Source organism: Musca autumnalis, unplaced genomic scaffold, assembly GCF_047663935.1.
Source record: "Musca autumnalis isolate F117 unplaced genomic scaffold, ASM4766393v1 scaffold_1, whole genome shotgun sequence".
In the NCBI taxonomy this organism is placed as follows: Eukaryota; Metazoa; Arthropoda; class Insecta; order Diptera; family Muscidae; genus Musca; species Musca autumnalis.
Genome location: NW_027411644.1, coordinates 154,233,189 through 154,257,812, shown reverse-complemented (window position 1 = coordinate 154,257,812; position 24,624 = coordinate 154,233,189). Strand labels below are relative to the sequence as shown.

General features: G+C 34.8%; 1 protein-coding gene across 2 annotated transcripts in view; it reads right to left on the bottom strand.

Annotated features, from left to right (window-relative positions):
* RYa-R (RYamide receptor) overlaps positions 1-16,173 on the bottom strand; it is a 688,795-nt gene extending 672,622 nt beyond the window's left edge. For both annotated transcript variants that reach the window (XM_073958606.1, XM_073958607.1), the window contains exon 1: positions 15,474-16,173. The gene's annotated coding sequence lies outside the window, so the exon portion shown is untranslated. The remainder of the gene's footprint in view (positions 1-15,473) is intronic.
* Positions 16,174-24,624: the final 8,451 nt, after the last annotated feature.

The following is a 24,624-nucleotide window of genomic DNA, read 5'->3' as shown; positions in this document are numbered from 1 at the left end:
TCAAAAACTGAAAAGCCAATTGATAATTCCCTTCGCCGGGATGAAATCATGATATTGGTAGCGATCAGTAAAATTTTGCAAGCTGTCAGTGCGTTTTGTAAACATTTTTCTCTGCAAAGAGGAAAGTGATGAAGTTAAGCCAATGGGGGAATACTCCAGACTTAAGCAATCATAATTTTTTAATTATTTTTTATTTTAAAATATTTTTTTTTTTTTTTTGAAAATGTAGAAAAAACTGTTTCTGTACCACTGGAAACCCCAAATGCCAAATTACAGACAATTCGGTCATGAAATGAAGTTAAAAGCCTCGAAATACCTGAAATTGAGTGGAACCGCATCCCAAAGAATCCTCGATTGTCCGACTGTCTCTGTTGGAACTTGATGTACGTTTGGAAGAAAATTCACTACGGGCAAAATTTTGGCTAATTGTACAAATATTTCGTGAGTTATTGTGCTCATCAGCCACTTTAGTTGGTGTCGATGGGGTTTTTAAAAACTTTCGGTCCATTATTTATTAGCTAGAAAAAAGTTCATGACAATCCGAGAAGGTACCCGAAGGAGTGGATCGGTATGGCCCATCCTCGAACTTGATCTAGGTTTGGACAAAATGTTGGACCGGATCGGTCGATCCTTTCGAGAGTTATCGTGCGCTCCGGCCAGTCAGACAGACGGACGGGGCTAAATCGACTCCAAATTGTATGAAACTGGGGCTTAATTACGTGATTCGATTCGATCGAATATTTGCTTGTGAAAAAGATTTCAACACGATAAAAAACCGGCATGACGAGATTCGATCGAAATCGTTGATCGTTATTCCAGTGCAATAACGGTGATATCAAGACGTAAATGAAGGCATATATCCTAAGGATTCTCTTCCAATTAATATGGAGAATCCTATATTTGAACCAATACACCCCACAAAAAGAACAGAAAAGCTAAATAATGGGTTTTATTTGTCAAGGTATGTGTATAATTGTCTAAAATTAAAGTGTAAGCCTATTTGCAAGGGATTTTTATACCCCACACCACTATGTGGGGAGGGTATTATAAGTTGGTTTTGGCCAAAAAGTTTGTAACGCATCGAAATAATGGTCGTAGACCCATACTTATATATACCAAAATGAATGTCTCGACGAGCTGAGTCGATCTGGTTATGTGTGTCCGTCCGTCAGTCCGTCCGTCTGTCCGTCTGTCCATCTAAACCTTGTAATCACGCTACAGGTCGCAATTTTGATCGGATCGTCACGAAATTTTGGATGTTGATGGGGGTCCCGGAGGGGAAGAAGCCTATTGATTTTGGTGGTGGTCGGATAATATTTAGGGGTCGGAAAGGGCAAAAAACTTAGGTGGATAAAAAGACAACGTTTTTTTCCAAAGCCAATATCTCAGCTTTTTTATGGGGTATACCAAAAGCAAAACCTGACAATGAAAGCAGAAAATATCACCTTTCTAATGATGTAAAGTTGGTGCTCGTAGGTGATCAAACAACGAAGATATCGCAATAGTAGCAAATAAAACCCCAATTTTCATTTTTGCGATTTTAATTATATTGACGAATATCACAACTTTGGTTGGGGATTTCCAAAAGCGAAGGATGACTATGAAAGTAGAAGATCCCGTCTTTACAAAGTTGCAAACTAGGTCGGCGTAGTAAACCAAATAACGGAGATATCGCAATAGTCGGTAATACATCCCATTTTTCTATTTTTTTGGAAATCACGCTACAGGTCGCAATTTTGATCGGATCGTCACGAAAATTTGAGGGTTAATGGGGGTCTCACAGATGAAGAAGCATATTGATTTTGGTGATGGTCGGATAATATTTAGGAGTCGGAACGGGCAAACACTTACTTGGAGAAAAGATCTACGTTTTATTTCAAAGCCAATATCTCTGTTTCTTTAAAAGGTATATCAAAAGCAAAACCTGGCAAGGAAAGTAGAAAATATCACCTGCACAACGATGTAAAGGAGGTTGTCGTAGCTGCTCAAACAACAGAGATATCGCAATAGTCGGTTCTGCATCTCATTTCCCGATTTGTTTGTAATCACGCTACAGGTCGCAATTTTGATCGGATCGTCACGAATTTTTTGGGAGTTGATGCGAGTCCCACATAGGAAGAAGCCTATTGATTTTGGTGATAGTCGGATAATATTTAGGGGTCGGAATGGGGAAAAACTCATTTGGAGGCAAATTCAAAGTTTTATTATTTGTGAATATATTGGCTTCTAGTAGGGGTATTCCAACGGCAAAGCCTGTCAATGGAAGAAGAAAATATTACCTTTACATTGGTGTAAAGCAGGTTGACGAAAGTGGTCAAACAAGGGAGATACCACAATAGTAGGTAATGTATCCAATTCTTCCATTTTTTGCAATCAAGCTACAGGTCGTAATTTTGATTGGATGGTCACGAAATTTTGGTTGCTTATGGGGGTCCCAGAGACAAGGAGGCCTATTATTTTTGGTGGTAGTCGGTTTATATTCCCTAAAAGAAATGTTTACCAGTGAAAAGCTTATGCACAGGGGTAGTGGTGTAGGGTATCACATGGTCGGCTCCGTCCCGACTATAGCCTTTGCTCACTTGTTTCAGGTTGTGGTACATTCACTACTTTTTAAATAAAAAATGGGTGGGGTCTTGCAAGACTCATGTGTTACGAATGTGATATGTACACATATCAATAAATAAAATTTCTTGAAGCTACCCGGAATCTCAGGTCCATAGCTTTATCGTAACCCAGTTTAAAATGCAAAATAAAATGAAAAATGCCTAGCCAGACTCAGGTGTCCAACGGAGGGTTAATATGTATTTTATTAAAAGTTGTTCACCTATAAGATAAAGGATATTAATAATAAATCATTTTTTGCAGAAATGCTTATTTTTTAACTCACTTTTTAACGACTGCAAAGATTAATTTTTGGTAAATGAGTGCATACATTTGTATATTTATTTTAATTGCAAAGGACTTTTCCCATTTTTTCTTTTCATTTTCTGTAAAAAATTATTTATTAATTTTACTAATTTATTTTTTCTTCTATAAACCGACAACAAACAACAATTTTTATGTTTTAAACAAAAATACAATAAAAATCGTTCATTTTGTTTGTTTATGATAGGTAATTTGGCTACAATAAATTACTCGCATATTTATGTTCAATAATTCGATAATTTTACCCGATAACGAACTTTGTCCTTTAAACTTTGATTACTCGGGTCGAAACAACTCGATATCGAATCACATAATTAGGCCCCTGATTTCGTACAAACATAATTGGGGTCTAAAACCATCATTTTCATCGAGTCAAAGCCTATATGCGTAAAGGCTATGTGTATACAAATTGTTATTAAAATTTAGTTACAAATACCTTGCCGATTCATTGAAAGATTAACCCAGTAAAATTCCGATACTTTTTGTTTTTTTTTAAGGGATTCAAAAACATACATATATCCAGGTTTTAGTCTAGCCCCCTTAAACCGGTTTTGCGCAATTTCATTAATTGCGAGGTTTTTTTTAATTTTCTAACCGAGATTGCAGTAATTTTGTATTGTTTGTTGTCAAAGGGACTCGCAATGGTTAGAGAACCTTCTCGCAGATAATTATTAATTTAAAATGATTTTCATCAGCTAAGATACTCTGCTCCTTCATTGAATAAGCCTTAACGTTGAGGATGAGCTTAGTACTTTCATAAACGAAAGGAAACCAAATGTTCCTATTTTCTTCAATACAGTTCGTGGCGGAGGGTATAAAAAGTTCCCAACCGAACCTAACTCCGTTCTTACTTGTTTTTAACTATGTCTATGTATTTTGAAACATTCAGCCACATTATTCAAAATAACCACTTTTTAAAAAGCACGCGTAAATTCGTACTGCCTCGCTTGAATTCTTTTAAATATTTTCCTTTACGTTATATTTCCTAACTACTTGTCAAATATTTTGTTAAATAAATCTAATTCGCTCTGTTTAGTTGTTATGTGTCTTTATTTTGAAAGAAATATTTATTAACTTCCTCTTGAGTAAATTTAACATAACATAATTTCCTTATCAACATTTAAAAAGTATTTTCTTCATATATTTACTTTTGCCACGTTTGCCACAAAACTTTTGTAACTAAAGCAATATTTCATTTTTATTCCACCATTCCATACATTATTGTTGTCAATGAATTTTCCCCATTGTACTAGTTTTGTTATCAGTTTTCATATGAACGCATCCTTCTTCACAATATTTACATACACACACCTTCACTTTAAATAGTTGTGTTTTAGTTTTATTTTATCACTTCCGTAAATAAATATGGATTTTAATGGGTTTATATTTCAATAGACACAACACGTTTGTTGTAATGTATAAATTTAGTTTTATTATTTTTGTTGTTGTTATTTGTCTGTTAAATCTCTTTAAAAGCTGCATTTAAAAGCAAACAAATATAAATATGAATGTTAAATTTGGAAAAAAAATGATAAAGCAAACAGTTTCCATTTCATTTAACTCAGCCCATTTAATTGGAAATTGCTTATAAATTCGATTACGATATGTAAATCCTAATCGATTTGCCATAAATACGGTAAACAAACTCATCATCATTCGTATACCAACTTTTAAATTAAATTTACGATATTTTATTTAGGAAACGTGGACGTGTATACCGCAACAATTATAAAATTCCCACACTTTCAGATTTTAAAATTATATTATGTTTTTCAAGTAATGTTCTTAATATTTAAAATATTCAAAAATATTTAAAATATTCACATATTTAAAATCAAGCAATGCACTTAGTACATGGATTGCATGATGAGCTTTATCCTATAATAAGTGGAAGAACAGCAAGTCCTAACGAAATGGGACTGAAAAATATGTTGTAGAGAATTTTCACTGTTACAACATTTTCTTCAATCCCATTTAGATAGGACTTGCGGTTTCCAAGCAAAATCACGAAAACTTAAAAAAACCCCAAAAATGTGAACTTTGATCGCGGTTTATTTAAAAAGCGCTCCGGCGATTTTTTTCTTGTTTTTGGATTTTTTCATCTATGAACATTGCCGTTTCAGAATCCGCAAAAACTTAAAAACTTCCCAGGTGTAAGCGGTTTTCATTGAATGTTTGTTAAGGCCCACCGTACATGACACTGTTTTTGAAGGGGGCGATACAGTCGGTGCATTTGAACTTCTATATCTCAAATATTGTAAAATCTACGAAAATGTCATAACCGTCAGTCTTGTAGAGAATTTTCACTGCTACAGGAAATAAGGGCAGGGACTTTGAAGTTACTGAATGAAGCAAAAAGTCATTAAATAAATACATTTGTTTGGTGCTGTAAGGGTTCCAAATCATAGGAAATTTAAGAGGGCAATATTCTTTTGTATATCCGTCTGACTACTATGTCCACATCGATTCAAAACCTTTTCAAAAGGCCAAAACTTGGAATTGATAGGTCATCTGTCGTACAGTCCTGACTTGGCACCAAATGACTTGATTCGATTCGCGCGCATCAAAAAAAGGCGTGGTTAACGATCTTCCTCGCCAGAAGATGCTGCTGAAGCGTTCAAAAACCATGTTTTGGATGTGTCTCAATCGGAGTGGAAAAAGTGTATAAATCATAATGCAGAATACTCAAGAAAACTATAAAACTATTTTGGATGGTAAATATTCGCGTTTTCATTGTTAGGACAGAAAGTTATCTTGCCACCCTCGCAGTTTATTATTTTCCCTAGATTTTCGTTATTCTTGAACACTAACATAAATTTAGTTGCTGCTTTTTGTAACCTCAATCATATGTCTAAAAAAGATATAAACTCTTTGATGCGATAGTTTTAGATCTAAGTTCGTTTCCGCTGGTCTGTCATAATAACTCTCAAAAGGATTAGTTACTCCTTCTTCCAAAATTAGATCAAATTTAAGAGTCAAAAATATTGAGCTTAAATCCATAAGAAGCAAATACACCGGTTTGCGAAACGCTTGCTATACGATTGAAATATATCCCATACAGAGGAGTAGCATTCTCATTTCGATTATTCGAAAATCTCTCATTGCGGTTGGAAAAATCGAAAAATAGGTAAGGCACAAATCCGTGCGATTCTACTAGTTGTTTTATTCAACAATAACTTTGCTTTTTCAGATAAAGACCTGCTATTAAGTAGCCTTCCAAGTAACAATTTCGAAATACTACAAATTGTCTTAAAATTGGTTTTCCACACCATTTATAGACAGGTTCAAAGATTTACTAGCATTTTCCAAAAGCGTTTCAAAAACAATAGCCTCATGACACCAACTTAAAATTTGAACACAATGTGAAGTTGAATATATAGAAAACAAGTAAGAAAAGTGCTAAGTTCGGCCGGGCCGAACTTTTTATACCCTCCCCACGAATTGTATTGAAGTGAATGGGAACAATTAGCTTAATTTCGTTTTATTACAGGAGTAGTACATATATCTCAAGTGATAATACTCCATACAAAACAGCCCATATGGGGCGACATTTTTGTTCTTTCCAAAACATGGACCAACATTTACAATTTTCCGAATTGAGCGAAATACATAAAATTGGGCAATACCGACTAGACCTAAGCCTGGATATTCTGGATTTAGATAGTTAACAACATCGGGAGCACCGTTCTATGGAGGCTGTATAAAACGTTGACATGTACCGATAAATTTCTGGAGGAACATTTCGTAACTCCAGCGTGGCTTAAACTTTCAAAATACCGAAAATTGGGAGGGAACTTTCTATGGGGGCTATATAAAAACATGGAACAATACCGGAAAATTTCAGATGGGAAGTTTTATACCACCAACGGACTGTTAAATATCATCCGTTTCGATGGGATATTGATGACATAACCTTCAAAATACCGAAAATCGGGAAGTACGCTTCTATGGGGGTTATTTGAAGAAAAGGGCTTAAACTGATAATTCTCTTGTGCAATATTTTATATAATCATGGTAGTTTGAATGCTAAATTTCAGTAATATCGGTGGTATATTGTGACCACAACTTTCGGTACGGTCCAATGGGGACTATTTGAGGACGTCTACCTATACCGGCACATTTCGGTGGAATGTTTCATACCCCAATCAAAAATTTAATACCAAATATCAGCTATTTCGGTGGACAACGAAGACTAACTACAAAATGTCAGTCATTTCGATGGGATATTGAGCCGCAACCTTCAAAATACCGAAGATCGGGAGGTACCGTTCTATGGGGGCTATATGAAGACATGGACCTATACCGAAAATTTTCTGGTGGAAAGTTTTATACCCTCAACGAAGACTAAGTACCAACTTGCAGCCATTTCGGTGTTATAATGAGGCTAAAACCTTCAACATACCGAAAATTCGGATATACCGTTCTATGGTGGGAACATCAAAACGTGGACATATACCGACAAATTTCTGAGGGAAATTTTTGTAGCCCAGAAAAAGACTAAATACCAAATTTCAGCCACTTCGGTGGAATAATGAGGCTAAATCCTTCAAAACACGGAAAATCTGGCGGCACCGTTCTATGGGAGCTATATGAAGACGTTGACCTATACTTAACGAAGACTTACTACCACATTTCAGTCATTTCGGTGGGATATTGAGGTCACAACCTTCGAAATACCGAAAATCAGGAGGTACCGTTCTATGGGGGCTATATGAAGAAGTGGACCCATACCGACAAATTTCCGCTGGAAAGTTGTATACCCCAAACGAAGACTAAATACCAAATTTCAGCTATTTCGGTGGAATATTGAGGCCACAACCTTCAAAATAGCGAACATAGGGAATTACCGTTCTATGGGAACTATACTAAGGCGTGGACCTGTACCGACAAGTTTCTGGAGGAATGTTTAATACCCCCAACGGAGACTAAATACCAAATATCAGCAATTTCTGAGGAATATTGAGGCCACAACCTTCAAAACACGGAAAATCGGGAGGTAAGTTCTTTAGGGGCTATATAAAAGCGTGGACTTACACCAACAAATTTCATATGGAACGTTTAGTACCCCAAATGAAGACCAAATTTCAGCCATTTCGGTGGATTACTGTGGCCACAACCTTCAAAATACCGAAAATCGGGAGGAACCGTTCTATGGGGGCTATATGAAGGCGTGGACCTATACCTACAAATTTCTGGAGGAAAGTTTTATACCCCCAACGAAGACTAAATACCAAATTTAAGCCATTTCGGTGTGATAATGAGGCTAAACCCTTCAAAATACCGAAAATCGGGAGATATCGTGGGGGATATATCAAAACGTGGACTTGTATAAACATTTTATGGTAGAAATGTTTCTTAGTCTCTGGAAATACAAAATACAAAGTTACAACCGATTCTGTGGTCAAATGGGACTAATACATTCAAAACAAACAAACAAACTTTGGTAGAAATGTTTTTAGCCTCTGGAGACACAAAATACCAAATTACAACCATTTCATTGGTAAAATGGGACAAATATCTTACAAATTCCTTAAAACGACGACGCGTCACTTTGTATGGGGGCTATACAAAAACGTGGACCTACATAGCCCGCATTTCCTACGTACATATAATAGATTCTACCAAAATTTCATCCACCTACTTCAATGATGGGAAGTTTTATACCCCCAACTTTCAGCCATTTCGGTTTGATATTGAGTCCACAACCTTCAAAATACCTAAAATCGGAAGGTACCGTTCTATGGGGGCTATATGAAGATCTGGAACTATACCTAAATTCAAAGTACGAACAAAATCCAACGATGACCAACTTAAATGGCTGGTGGTGATAAAAATCGAATGGAGAAAGGACGTAGCTAGAAGTTCATCTCGACACCATTTCACGGGGTCCCAGCGGAGAAAATTTAAACATTTGCAGGTAAAATGGATAAAAAATACTATTAAGGGTGGGTCCGAAAATCAAGTTCCATGAAGGTCTATATCGGACAACACCTTCGGATACCTTCCTGATTAAGGGCTGTTCGAGGACTGTTTTGAAACTCTATGTTGTCCATTTGATTCTAATTACAAAGATACAGTATAATCTGGACACATATTCATATTTCGGCGGTGTCCGGATTATCGTATTGTCCGGTTTACCGAGTAGTAGCAAAATATATAATTTTGTAAGTTTAAATCAATAGGAGCGGACGTTTAATAGATAATAAAGTTAGATGTCAATTTATTATCTATTAAACGTCCGCTACTATTGATTCAAACTTACAAAATTATATGCAAATATCACGGGCTGAACCAATTTAAGACTGGGAGCCACTTTCCTAGCTACCACAGTTACTTCTTATATTACTTCATTGTAACTTAGGTGTTATTTCCTATGTATTGATGTATATTTGTTCAAAGTGTTTTTTTTTTCAAGGAATAAACTTCGTTACCCATGTAAATACATTGATTTCACGTATCCGTGACATATGAGCCTCTTTCAACTCGCGATAAAACTTCAGAATTTAAATGCACTCATATCATTATTTTAACCATTTCTATGAACATCAGCAAAATACTTCATCTCGTCGTTCAAGCCTAAAAGATATATTGTTTTATATAAATGTTATAGCTTACGAATAAAACAAAATGGAATTTAAATCTATTGATTCCATAATTGCGGGAGTACAATATAACGATCCCTAGCCCCACTTGTGTTTTGAATTTCAAAGAAAGAAAATAAGATGAGCCATACGCTATGTTTTTAATAATTTCTTGAAATTCCATACAAGGTTTCTACTCGTTTCCTCGTTCAGCTTTAAATCCCAAGAAAAACTACGCTATTAATCTCAATGCACTAAATGTTTTAAAAATTTCTATTTAAATATCCATGCTCCCAAGGCACATTCACACTAATCGGAGGGCTAAATAACTAATTCCTTTAGAGGAAAGAAACACACAACATCGAATTTTCAGGTAACTAGGCTACCCAACACTAGGTTTTACATACTGTTGCTTATTACAAGTCAGCCATCAATGTTTGATCGGTCGAAAAATCAATCGACAGATTCTGATAATTATTTTCATATTGACTGTATAACTGAGACAACAGTGTCCAGGTGGAAAGTCGAGATTTGGATCGTAAACTTAATTTTTCTTATTTGGAGTATAAATTGTTATTGCCAAACTAAAACGTTACCGAAATAAAAAAGAATGTAATACACACGATATGAAAAAAATCTAATGTCCGGATTATCGAGTTAAGAGAAATATGTGATGTGCGGATTACAGAGTCAACAATGTAAAAAAAATTCTAGTGTCCGGAATACCGCGTTATCCGGATTATAGAGACTATACTGTATATATTTTTTCTTGGGTAAATCCGTGCTTCCGTACACGATAAGAATCAAAAGAAATGACTCCCAAAATAAGTTCTATTTCCGAGGTGGTCTACGGCGTGTGGAAAATTTAATAGCGTATACTCATTGCAATCATGTACAGTGAAAACCATGTAATTAACAACGAATATTATTTAGCATGCTGTAGGTTTGTTTATATTCAAACATCTTCTAATATATAAAAGGCAATGTGTGTATGTTAGTATGTTTGTATGTTTGTATGTTCCGAATACACTCAAAAACGGCTGAATAGATTTTCTTGAAAATTTCAGATAATGTACTGGGAACACCGGTGGTGAAAATAGGCTATATATTTTTTTTTTTTGAATGGTCGTCGCGGAAGTGAAATATCGCGGTCATCTCAAATTATTCAAAAATGTATAATTTCAGATAATATACCTAATTTTAGTAAGCGTGACTACAAAACCGATATAACACTGGCTTCAATATGTGGGATAACGCGGTCAACGCCATAGTATGGAATATAGTAAAATCCCGATAACATGAGATGTCACTATATAGAAATTCCGAAAAAACGATTGGGAAATCTTATGAAATTTTGTATGTGGAGTTTTTAGGTCTGAGAATAGGTCGTAATCAATTTTTTTATCCCGCTAAGTGTAGTGACCGGTGGTCCTCCCCACAAATTGTTTAAAAAAACCGCGAAATTCAAGATACTTTTTAATATATTGTTTACAAATTGTTACAAATTGTCTTGACCCTGAATGGTCGTTGCGGAAGTGAAATATCGCGTTCATCCCAAAATTTTCAAAAATGTATTATTTCAGTTAATTAGAACGGTCGTAAGCTGTTTTTTACTGCTAAGAATAGTGACCGGTGGTCCTCCCTACAATGTTTTTAAGAAAATCAGAAATCTTTGATATTTTTGAACGTATTGTTTACAGACTGTTTTCCCTGAATGATCGCGGTCATCACAAAGTTTTCAAAAATGTATTATTTCAATTAATATACATAATTTTAGTAAGCGTGACACAAAAATGATGTGAACACCAGCTTGAACAAGTGGGATAGCGCGGTCGTGAGCTATTTTAATATGGCTAAGTGTAGTGACCGGAGGTTCTCCTTCAATTTTTTTTAAAGTCCATGATATTTTTGAACGTATTGTTTACAGATTGTTTGCAATACTACTGTAATTACCGTCTTGACCCTGAATGGTCTTCGCCGAAGTGAAATATCGCGGTCATCACAAAATGTTCAAACATTTATTATTTCAGATAATATACATAATTTTGCGTGCCTAAAAAATGCTATAAACGCTGAGCACTAAACAATAAGTGGGATAGCGCGATCAACTCCACATTTTGGAATACAGTAAAATCCCGATAACTTGAGATGTCACTATCCAGAGGTTAAATCCACCAAAAATAGCGAAAATCAGGCGCCACCCTTCTATGGGAGCTATATCAAAACGAGGACGTATACGGAAAATTCTCTGCAAGACTATAGTGTGACTAAAAGTGACTATATCTCCAAACGTGAACCTATAACTGTTGCATACCGAGCGCAAATAAAAATGCGTGTCTTTCGGTCGATACGAATATTTATGCTCTCCTCTTTAAATTACAATAAAACCAAATTTTAGCCATTTCGGTGTGATAATGATGTTAAATCCTTACAAAATAGCGAAAATCAGCCGGTACCGTTCTATGGGAGCTATATCAAAACGGGGACCTATACTGACAATTCTCTGCAGTAATAATTACGACCCCAACCGAGACCAACAATCCAATATATAGCAATGTTAATTGACGTGCACCGATCATTATATGTGGGTCACAAAGTGCTTTAAACTGTCAATTTATGGTGAAGGGTATAATAAAAGAGATTTTATATCTTAAATTTGGGGGATACCATTACATGGAATTTATGTCAAAACATTGATTTATATTATGAAGTTTCTAGAGGGATGCCTAATTATGGCTGTATCAATGCTGGATAGATAACTAAAGTTTACACGGAGAACCCAAACAACGGGCCAGCAACGCGGACCGGGTCAGCTAGTTTATTTATAAAATAGGCATGTTTATCTAATTAAGAATGATAGCAGTAAACGTTATTTAAATGTAATTTTCATTCAAAATCTATATGAATTTTGAAATATTTTTGAATTTAATTGCTCTTATGGTTTTTTGGTATTGAAAGTCCTTCAAAGTCCTTATGTATACATATTTTCCCACACACATTTCACGAAGGGACGCGGGAGACACCTCTAATATCAGTGCTAAGCACAACGATATGGGACCTACATTTTATCGACGACACCACTTGTAGAGAAGTTTTACATGGCTGGAATACTCAGGAAATGCCGCCTATATTACCACCGTTGGAAAGTGTGATGTTTTTACCCGGCTGGGAATCGAACCCAGTCATACAGAGAGCAAGGCGGACGTGCTTTTCATTGCATGATTAGTTCGATAAATAAGCCATAGTCAATATTTTCTAAAATTTGATCATAAATTGTTTTATACCCTCAACCTTTAGGCTATATACATTTTGACATTACCAAAAATGTTCCTCAACCGTTTTAGACCCCAAGTATGCTTAGACGAAATTCGTTTCAGACAATTTGGAGTCGATTTAGCCATGTCCGTCCGTCTGTCTGATTTGTGCGCACCATAACTCTCGAACGGATAAACCGATTCGAACTAAATTTTGGATATCATAATATTCTGTCCAATCTTACTCGTAGTTTAAATTCGAAGATGGGCCATATCGGTCCACTACTTCGCGTACCTCCCCCGCAAAAGTTCAAATTTTTTCTGTAAAATGGTGTGAACTCTCGAAGAGAGCAATCGATTTGGTTCAAACTTTGCACATCGTATTATTCCTTCTTGATATAGTTCGAATATGGACGAATGTGGACATCGGTCCACTCACGCATAAAGTGAAGTTCAAGAGCTTCACTCGGATCGTTTTGAATTTTTTTCAGTAGGTTTCTCTTGCGGATACTTTTTAAATTAATTTTAAAAAATTATACAAAAAATTAAATTTAAATTAAATTTCTGGGGGAAAGTTTAGTAGCCCCAAAGAAGATTAAATATGTATTAAATTACAACCATTTCTGTAGGTTTCTCTTGCGGCTCCCTTTACGACGATAATTAGCAAGTCCATACTTCCTGAGATATTGGCCTAAAAGCTCCAAGAAACCTTGACGGCACCAACAAAAATGGTAAATCCGCAAGATAATCCTCGCAAGGAATTTCTGATAGGTACAGACTTAGCACATCGTATTATTTCATCCAGTCATGTATCCTTCGGATACCTCCCACACACACATGGGAAAAAGTGTAGTTCAGAGTTCCTCTCGCATTGTTTTGATTCTTTCTTTAATAGGTTGTTCTAGCGACCTCATTTACAACGGTACACTTTTTTGCGGAGTAAGTCAATACTTCCTGAGATAATGGCACAGAAGATCCAAAACCCTGCCGGCACCAAAATGGATATTGTGCAAGATAACTCTAAAAAATTTTCAAAAAATTCTTCCAAACTTAGTTTAGCGTAATTTAATATTTCGAGTCCTTTACGAAGAAGTTTGTTTACTAAAAATGTTTCGTATATATCAACGATTTGGTATAGCTCCAAATTACGGAACGAACAGATTTTAAAGCAAACTCGTGATACAAAATCAAAATATTTTATATACGGCATAATTATTGTGTTTGGTTTGGCTTAGTTGTTTCTTTTTTTTAGTCAGTGGCTGAGGGTATATCTCCGTCAGCATAGCACAGACTGATACTTTCTTACATGTTTTGATCTAATACGACAGTTCGTGTTGGTTCTCTCACACCGTCGATAAATCCCCGAACGGGAACCTTGTGATTGCCGTTCCATAATCGGTGCATGTTTTTTCATTAATCGTCCAAAAAATATATAAGCAATTTCTTTTTTCGAAATGGGTGGGAATGATGTCTGCAGATGGTACCCAGGAAATTTAACAAAATTGTTACGTCTAGAGAAAATATTAGACAAACTCCTAAAAACTGAAATTTTTCCTTAATGTAGTTCTGTACATAAAGGCAAAATTTCAGTTTTTAGAACAAACAGTTGGAAAATGCAACGAAAAATCTCAAAAATACGTCTTATTAGGGAGGTATGTTGTATAGGGTCTATACCAAAATATACACCGACCAGATCTATTGCTTTATATAGCTATTATTATTCTATTATAATGATGTGAACAAAGTTTTCTGTTTATATCAGCATTAGAAGTATTTTGTTCGCTTTTTCCATAAAACCATGTCTACTGTTGTGAATTTTCAGTATTTTAAATATATTAACCACACAAGCTCAACACAGTCGAACTTGCGACTGTTTTTACTTGATTTTGTTTCGTAACAAATCAGAATTTTATTAGATTTGAAAGATTTGTGTATCTTGTTTTCACAGAAGATACGATATAAATTGAGGAAATGTTTCAATGATTGTTTTTGTTTTTCGACCTTTTTATTGTTAATAAAACAAGTGTTTTTCGAGCTTGAGGTCTTGTTTCAATTTAATTGTGGATTTAGGAATCGTCTACTAATGGTAAAAATTATTGAAGTAATAACATTTCTTGAAGTTGATATTATTGACACTTCTAAAAGCTTCTAAGGCCGGACCGCCTGCCTCTGTCAAACACTATTTTTTTTATAACAATCTCAATATTTCAAGAAAGGAATCTTAATGTAGCTTTTAAAGACACCACCGGGAGCAAGTATATTTAATGTCTTGGGACATGATCTCACACGATTTTCGTTTAGTAGCAGCTTTTATCAGTCTGTCACTTATGTTCACAACAGTTCATGTATTAATTACAAATATGCACTGAATAACCCACAACCGTTTGGGTGTTGAATAAAACTCTTCCCGGTAAACTCAAAACTATAAATATTCATTTTAAAGAAACACAAAACAATCATAACATTTGTTTGCGTTTTTTACTTTTTATTTGTTCACTAAACACTATAATACCACACATAGTCCATTACCGGAATGTCCTTGTTAGCCATTAATTCATTGCACAGCACTTTACTGGTTTTCAGTTTTTTAATTCCATTCATGTTTTATTATCGCGTTGTTTTTATAACTGTGTATTCGAGGGAAATGTGTGCGAATTATATTTTGTGCGATTTTTTAGGAAAAACTGTGAAAATGTGTTCACTGAAAACTTACCACAGAACTCAATGCAAGAGATGAATGGGTGAAAATTAAATGCCAGCAGTTTTATGAACATCCAACCGACCGACGACAACTCCCAAATGATGTCAACAGCGGATGCAGTAAATTTGTTCATTCATCAATTGAGTTAAGGTGGACGGTTAGGTGAATCCTTTATTACATTTAAATTATTTAATCCAGTGCAAAAGGGTATTAATAAACACCGTTGTGTACAAACACTCTTTTATTTTTATTTAATTGCCGTATTAAAACTGCTCAGAAATATTTATATATTTTTCAAATCGGATTAGAGGAAATTTTATGAATTACAAATTCATTGCACTTTCACAATTTCATTAAATTTTATATGTTTGAGGAATAAGTTATTTAATTTATTCAATCTTTTTTAAAATTTTTGTGAAATTTACAATACACAATATTTTTAGCACAACATTCCTTTCCGGAATTCGTTATTATAATTTTTTATATTTTTTTTCAACATTTATTAATTTTTTTATTGATACTATTTTTTATTCTCTTGTATTTTATTTATATTTTATGTTTATTTTTTTAACATGTTTCGCATATTTGTAACAACCGTTCATTCGTTTGTCTAAAGACGTACTAAACTTTCCTCTTTGGGAAATTGGAAAAAAGTCCGCACAAACGACTACCGCTCGAAAGTTGTGCCACGAAAGACGCGTAACAATGTTCTAATACGATTTTCATTGTCTTGATTCAATTTAATATTGGGGCACACACAAATTCCATTCAACAACATTTTCTCAACTTTATTTGGAGGAAAATGTTGCATCAACATTGTGATTTCCACAGATCTACTTATGGCGCATGTCCATAAATTTGGCGCGTTTTATATTGCATCCCTGGCAACATGAACAGAAACAAGGTCAAGTCCAATATTGTTTACAATTTTCATTTGCCGGTTGGCAAGTGCAACAAAATATCTATTGTGAATGATTTCTTAAGTGTGGAAGCATGGATGGATGGGGTAGGTCGCAAGTTGAACACGCAAAGTAAAGCTATCAACAAAACATTTACAAGTGTGTAGATGATGATAAATATTTTAAGTTCAGTAAATAATTGCAATGATACTTTCTTAAAGGTGGTCAAATTTAAAATTTTTTATGGTATGAAAAAAAACAATCCGATAAATGAAGTAGTCAGTACTGATTTCCCGAAATAATTCTGTTAACTCATTGTATGATTTGAAATGACCTTTTTACTGCACAATTGACAATACGGATGTTTGTTTAGGATCATTTTGACATAATATGAACAACTCCCGCAGGCTTATTTTATCCTTTCCTTATTTTAATTTCTGTAGAATTAACTTTAATATTTATTATGAAATCACCAACAAGACCAGGGGCTCAATTCTGTTTCTATGAAAATAGGTTTGTCCTTGTACTTTCTCAGTAAATATTACTCAGTAACTTATTTTTAGAGAGTAAAGCATTTTATACTCTTTCAAAGGAAAAAATTAAAAAAGTAAAAAGACAACATTCAGTAAAATTTTCAATTTGATTAATATTTACGATTATGATATTTGAATATTTTAAACTTTTGACAACAGCCTAAAGCTGCAAAATGTTACTGAACAAAATTCCTTCAGTAAAAATTATAAGTTCTCAGTAATAAAAATTTCAAAACAAGTTTCTCAATTCGTTCTCTTTTACTGAACATTTGTGTAAAAAAACAACATTCAGTAATAATTGGTAATAATTATTACAAATTATCGAGTACGCAGACACACTTATTGTGAAATGAAAACTTTTATAAAGGAGAAAACTGTCAAATGAAAAAAATTATAAAGGAAATATTTTTCATTTCAAATTTTCATAGAAACAGGAATCCAGCCCCAGATATGACTTTCTGGAACAAAATGTTCAAAAAAAGTATGAACATTTTTCATTACATATGGTTGGTATATAAATTTTGTTGGTACATATGTACAAACATCGAATAAATCATAAAACAAGTAACCCATTTCGTACTTGGTGTTCGATTTTTCAAACAGTAAAATCACTTTTAAAAAAAATGTTTATGGTTGAAGTAGGTAAAACAAGTTTTAGTATATATTAAGTCTCATCTGTCAGGAAATAAAACAATTCTTCCCTTGAAAGCTCCCCCTCCCCCTCGATGGTAGGGGTACATTTTTAAAACCTATATTTTTGGATACTTTTTAAATTAATTTTAAAAAATTATACAAAAAATTAAATTTGAAAAGTAATCATGGGGAATTATTCCCGACTTTACATACATATGTGCAAAGTTGACTGTTCGAAATTTCACTGGTTCTTATCCTATACGTCAGAGTTTATATCAAAACGTGGAAATGTACTGACAAATTAGGGGGAAAAGTGATTATAGCCCTGTAGAAGACTAAATACTAAATTTCAGTCATATCTGTAGGATAGTACGGCTAAAATCCTGAAAAACACTACAATCGGGAGGCAATGCTCTACTGCGGCTATATAGAACATAGACCAGTGCTGATAAATTTCTGAGGGAAAGTTTAGTAGCCTCAAAGAAGATTAAATATGTATTAAATTACAACCATTTCTGTAGGATAATGCAGTCCCTGAAAAACCCGAAAATCGGTCGGTGCAGTTCTATGCAGGTAATCCAAAACGTGGACCAGTACTGACACATTCCCCGAGAAAAGTTTTGTAGGCCCAAAGAAGACTCAATACCATTCTCCATTTTTTCATTCAAAAATAATAGATAATTGATCAATAAAACAGCAAATAAATCAAAAAAATGTTTACTTCTATGTATACAGGATATGCGCCAGTGTTCAAAATTTCGATCAATATTTTCCGGGAAACAAAAAATCGGAAATTTTTTATAACTGTAAAGTAAAGTGGAAAGTATTAAGATCTTCCGTCACGTCAAGGCTTCTTCCTAGGAGAAGTGGAATATCAATTTCTTTTAAACGAGGTTTAATTCGAATGAGACATCGATGTTCTCTTTTCATTTCATTTGGACGATGCGTGCACAACCTTTAAAATATGTACGTAAAATCGACCTATGTGGTATATACCAACATAATATCTTACATATCGCATCTGTTCAACAAAGGGGTATTAACACAAAATTTTTAATTTTTATACCCTCCAACATAATATATATAAATGTGTCATTCCGTTTTTAACACATCGGAATTTTTTTTAAGCTACATGAATGATTTTTGGTACATAGATTGGGAAAAAAATCCCATTCTTAAATCTGTTCGAGATACTATTTTTGGTTGTTGCGCGCAAAAGTTATGGCGGGTTCAATTCTGATAAAAAGAAAAAAAATCTTTAAAAGACTCTAATCATTATATTGAGAAACTCTCTTAATTAGGGGCTCCCTACATACTATATGGTTACTGAGGTCCCATAACTTTAGTGAAAAAGTTGTAAATTTTCGCGGAAATTAGGAAAGCATTCAAAGCAATTGGTAGTTTACAACTTGTTCTAATAAAATTCAAGCATAAACACATCTGAAAAATATATAAAAAATATGTACGTAATCTAAACATCGCGAAGATTCAAATGAAACCAAATCTATACAAATCCCTTTAGCGGTTTGCATATTATAGCAAAAAACAAAAATATATTGAGGAGAATTATAAAATTTTTGTAAGAGAAAATATTTATTAAAATTTATTTTGTGAGTTAGTTGAACAATATGTAAGAAAAAAAGGTCGGAGTTTTTCTTCTATTTTAGTTAAATTCCACGCAATAAATCACATTTTTTATTCTAATCACTTCTCGAAAACACGCTAACATCTAGCAGAAGATATGGATATCTTTCAAATAAATGTTGGGTTCCTTTAAATGGGGTATAATCTTGAAATAAAATTGTATCCGGTAATGTTCATTTTGAAATGCGTGTAAATCGCGAAATCCTCAAAATCACTTGATGCGCATGCGGTTTACCAATACAGCGAATTCCTATCTTTTAATTTGTACACATTTGCCAGGATTTACTTTGGCCGCTAAGATGTAGCATCGTCTGCAGTTTAGTGTGCAACAAACTGTATTACGCTTATATTTTGCACAAAGTGCATACACTTTTTATGCGCATCCGATTTCACTATCAACCGTGAAAAAATACATCGCTCGAATCCTATTACGATCAAATCCATCAAGAACCGTGGATGTAGCGTCACACACTATTTTTGGGATAAATCGGATACAGCTCACATGCCACTAAATTTTTTAAACCGCTGTTTTCGCAAAACCGCGAATGATGTGTCAGTTTTTCCATTGACAAGAAAAAGATCCACAGAAAATGCGACTAAATCCGCGATATTTTCAAAAGCGGAACAAATCTAGTTTAGTAAAAACTCTCCGATTTTTTTGAAATTTTTTCCAGAGGTAGATATTTTTACGCTGATTACGGGAATATAAAATTTTCTTGGGGGACGGACCCGGTTACCCGGTTATTCGACCCGAAAGTCCGGGTACCCGGTACCCGATAGACCCGGTTCTATGGGTATCGTTGGAAAGCTTATGAAACTACCTATCCAACAAGTGGTCATATGATGGGGTTATCTCCAGGGGTTCAGAAGTTATAACCAAAATACCTCTTTTTGGACCCGGGTTTTTCCATAAAACCCTCAACAAGTCGAAAAAGGGCCCATTATGGGTGCTCAATTAATTCACGTAATTTTATAGCTCATACTTCAACCTTTCCAAAATGGTGCCATTTGTTATAATACCTTCACTGGGTCCAGAGATATTGACCTTAGAATGAGAGAAAAATTTAAAATTTAGAAGAAAATGTTGTTCCCATTCCCTAGATTTGAACCTGTCCATAAAGTTGGATAGGTATTTTCATAAGCTTTCCAACGATACCCATTTTGTAAGAATCGGTTCAGAAGAACCGGGTCTATCGGGTACCGGGTACCCGGACTTTCGGGTCGAATAACCGGGTAACCGGGTCCGTCCCCCAAGAAAATTTTACATTCCCGTAATCAGCGTAAAAATTTCGAAAAAATCGGAGAGATTTTACTAAACTAGATTTAAGCCTCAAAAACATTTTTCGCACATTTTTCGGTTTTTGCAGTTGCTGTTTTCGCCGTTCTAGGGGATGGATTTTCAAGATCTATGATTTATATGATCCGGACCGCCGAAAAACTAAAATATCGCTGGGTACCAGCACACTCAAATGGATATTGTAAATACTGTACCCAAAAAGTAGGTTTTTTAGAAAAAATATCGCACTAAATTTTGGCCTTTGGCAGTAGATTACTCTGCTGCTGTGTGGGCTACATACTTAATATACATATCAGATTATGCGAAATCGCGAGTTCTTTAGTCCTATAATTGGTTTTTCGAAATATCCGAATGCGCGTCCCAGTTACATAAAAAATACAAAAAACACCTGAAATCCGGCTTCAAAATGTCAGCATCCATAAAAGGTAGATGCAGTGGAAATTTTGGAAAGTGATACGTTAGAAGTGTAATCTTCATTTTGTGTTCTCCAACTTTTACTTTGGACAGATGTCCGTCATTTGAATGGTTTAATCAGAAATCGAATAGCAATCTAAAAAACCTGTTTACATTCAACGTGTTTTTACCTATGGTTTTTCCTTTACGCGGTCGTAACTACCACGTAAATTAATTTTTTTTTGCTAAATTTTTGAGCTTTGTACAAAAACATCTAAATTAATCCAGCAATAGTCATAGTTACTGGCAAACTACAATAGTTCGCGTATTATAATAGTGCAAACCTTGGCTTCATGGAAACTAAAAAATTTTGACTTTTCCTCATATATATTTTTGATCATTGTAAAATTCTAAGTCTGTTGAAATCAAGATACAGCTCGCAATTTTTAAGATAGAGCTTTGTAATTTGGTACAGAAGTTTCTATTACTCCTAGGATGTTAAGTATTGCAAATGGGCTATATCGGTCCACGTTTTGATACAGCCCCCATATAAGGGTACCACCCGATTTTCGGTATTTTTAAGGTTTTACCTTCATTATCACACCGAAATGACTGAAATTTGGTACTTTGTCTTCGTTGGGTGTATACAACTTTCCCCCAGATTTTCGGCATTTTAAAGGTTGAGGCCTCAATATTCCTCCGAAATGGCTAAAATTTGGTATTTAGTCCTCGCTCGGGATATAAAACTTTCCCCCTGAATTTTGTTGGTATAGGTCCACGCCTTCATATAGCCCCCATAGAACGGTACCTCCCGATTTTTGTTATTTTGAAGGTTGTGGCCTCAATATTCCACCGAAATGGCTGATATTTGGTATTTAGTCTTCATTTTGAGTATAAAACTTTACCCCAGAATTTTGTTGATATAGGTCCACGCCTTCATATAGCCCCATAGAACGGTACCTCCCGATTTTCGGCATTTTGAAGGTTGTTGGTGCTTAGTCTTCATTTGAGGTATAAAATGTTCCATATGATATTTGTCGGTATAGGTCCTTGCCTTTATATAGCCCCCATAGAACGGTACCTCCCTATTTTCGTAATTCTAAAGGTTGTGATGTCAATGCCACACCAAAATGACTGATTTTTGTTATTTAGTCTTCCAGGGGTTTATAAAGTATTCCTGAAAAGAATTATTAGTATATGTCCAAGTCTTCCTTTATCCCCCATAGAAGCATACCTCTTAACTTTTGATATTTTTAGGTTTTAGCCACATTATATTACCGAAATATCGGAAATTTAGTAAAAACTTTCCGCAGGAATTTGTCGGTATAGATCGACGAAATTTTCTGAAATTTGGTAATTAGTCTAAAAGTACCTAAACTCGTGAGATACAGTGATATGGGATAATACCAATATGTGGACATACATCCACGTCCGTAGAATAGAATACCTAAATTTTTGTTAATGTTAGCTTATTTATCCCAAAACGAATGAATCTGCCTTTTTAACCTTGTGGGGATTTAAAGTCGAAGATGTTCCGTATCAAACACAGAAAAAATTATATTTCTAGCTCTTCGCGAAATGATTTTCTGATCAATTTTCCGATAGTACTATGAAAAATATACATTTATTTTTAGTCATCACTTTATTTTCGCGAATTGTTGATCACTTTTCACGAAAGAAAACCTATAAATTATTCTGCGGGCTTTTCACATCGTTCGGGCCATTTTCACCGAAAATATGAACTTGCCCCTGAAAAATGTGCGCAGGGAATACAACGTTTTTCCAAAACAAAAAAAAAAACAAAACGATTCGAGAGTAGACCTTGAACTCACTTTTCCCAACTTTTGTGTGGGATGTACTCGAAAGAGTGGACCACTTGAGTCCATATTAGAACATCATCTAGGTCTGGTAGAAACTTTACGATGTGGAAAGTATGGACCAACTCGGTTACTGCCTTCGTGAGTTATCGTGCGCACAATTTTAGCGAAACGTTTTGAATTTTGTGAGAGATGTACCTTCGTGCTTAAACTAAGTTTGGACCAAATATTATGATGGCCGAATTTCAAACACAATCGTTCGAGAGTCATCGTGCGCTCGAGACAGACAGACAGACGGACAGACAGACGGACAGACAGACGGACGGACATTGCAAAATTGACTCAAAATTGTCTGAAACGAATTTCGTCGAAATATTCTTGGATCTAAAGCCATTATTTCTACACATTTGCCCGTATAAAAAAGTATATACCCTCGTTAACATAAATGCTGTGGGTATAATAAGCTAAAATCCTCAAAATAGCAATAACCATAAAAAATTCCGATAATCGGGTACAACTTTCTTATATGGGGCTATTGTAAAGCATGCCTCTATACCCGCGATTCTCTGTAGGAATATTGTATTCTTATATCGAAAACTAAATATAAAAAATACTGTATAGCAAACTTCAGCCATTTCTATGTTATTATGAAGCTAAAACCTTGAACATACTGTAAATCGGGAGGTACCGTTCAATGGGGGATATATCAAAACGTAGACCTATACTGACAAATTATTGCGGAAAGTTTGTTTAGCCCCAAAGAAGACTAAATACTAAATTGCAGCCATTTCAGTAGGATAATGCGGCCAAACCCTTAAAATACTGAAAATCGGAAGGGATCGTTCTATGGGAAGTATATAAAAACGTGGACCTGTACTGATAATTATCTTCTGGAATATTTTATACCCCCACCGAAAACTAAATACGAAATTTGATCCATTTCGGTTTGATAATGATGCACAAACCTTTAAAATACCAATGATCGGAAAATACCGTTTTATGGAGGCTATATGAAAACGGTGACCTATACCTTTGAATTTCTTATGGAAAGTTTAATACCCATGATACCAAATTTTAGCCATATCGGTGTAATATGGAGGCCAAAACCTTCGAAATACCGAAAATTGGGAACATTTTTGGGAGCTATGTCGGGTCCAGTCCATACATTCTGAGATAATGGCCTAAAACTCCAAGAAACCCGGACTGCACGAACTAAAATGGAAAATCCACAACATAACCCTCGCAGAGAGTTTTATTGGTTTAATATTTGCACATCGTATTACTTCATCCATGAATGTATAAGGTAGGAAGATGGACTATATCGGTACCGTCCTTAGGGTACCTCCCACACAAAATTTGGGAAAAGTGCAGTTTGAGTACTTATCTCGGATATACATGACATTTTTGCAGAAGTTGTTTTCACGGTCGCTATTACATGGTACAAGTTTTTTCCGGAGTAAGTCTATACCTTCTGAGATAATGGTGCAAAAGCTCCAAAACCCTGCCACCACTTATTAAAATGGATAAAGCGCAAGATAACTCTCAACATTTTCAAAAATTTCTTCCAAACTTACTTTAAGGTAATATAATATTTCGAGTTGTCTCCGAATCAAAAGTTAGCTTACTAAAAAATTTTGGTATATGTATGTTTGTCAATGATTTGGTATAACCCCACATTACCTGCAGATTCCACGTATTTTGAAGCAAACTCGTGATATATGTATTAGGCCGGGGCGATATGTATGGAAGGAAAAAAGTGGTAGTGGGCGCCTGGAGTTTCTGATTCTTGGGATTGTACTGAGCAAAAAAGTCCACTAGACCATATGTCTACGGTGAAAATGGAGCCCCCGGATTTTGACTTGAAACTTTTTCAAGGATATTTTGGCCAAACCATATCTCAGAAACTTGACCTATCCTGAAAATTTCCTTTTGTGTTCTCAGTACACA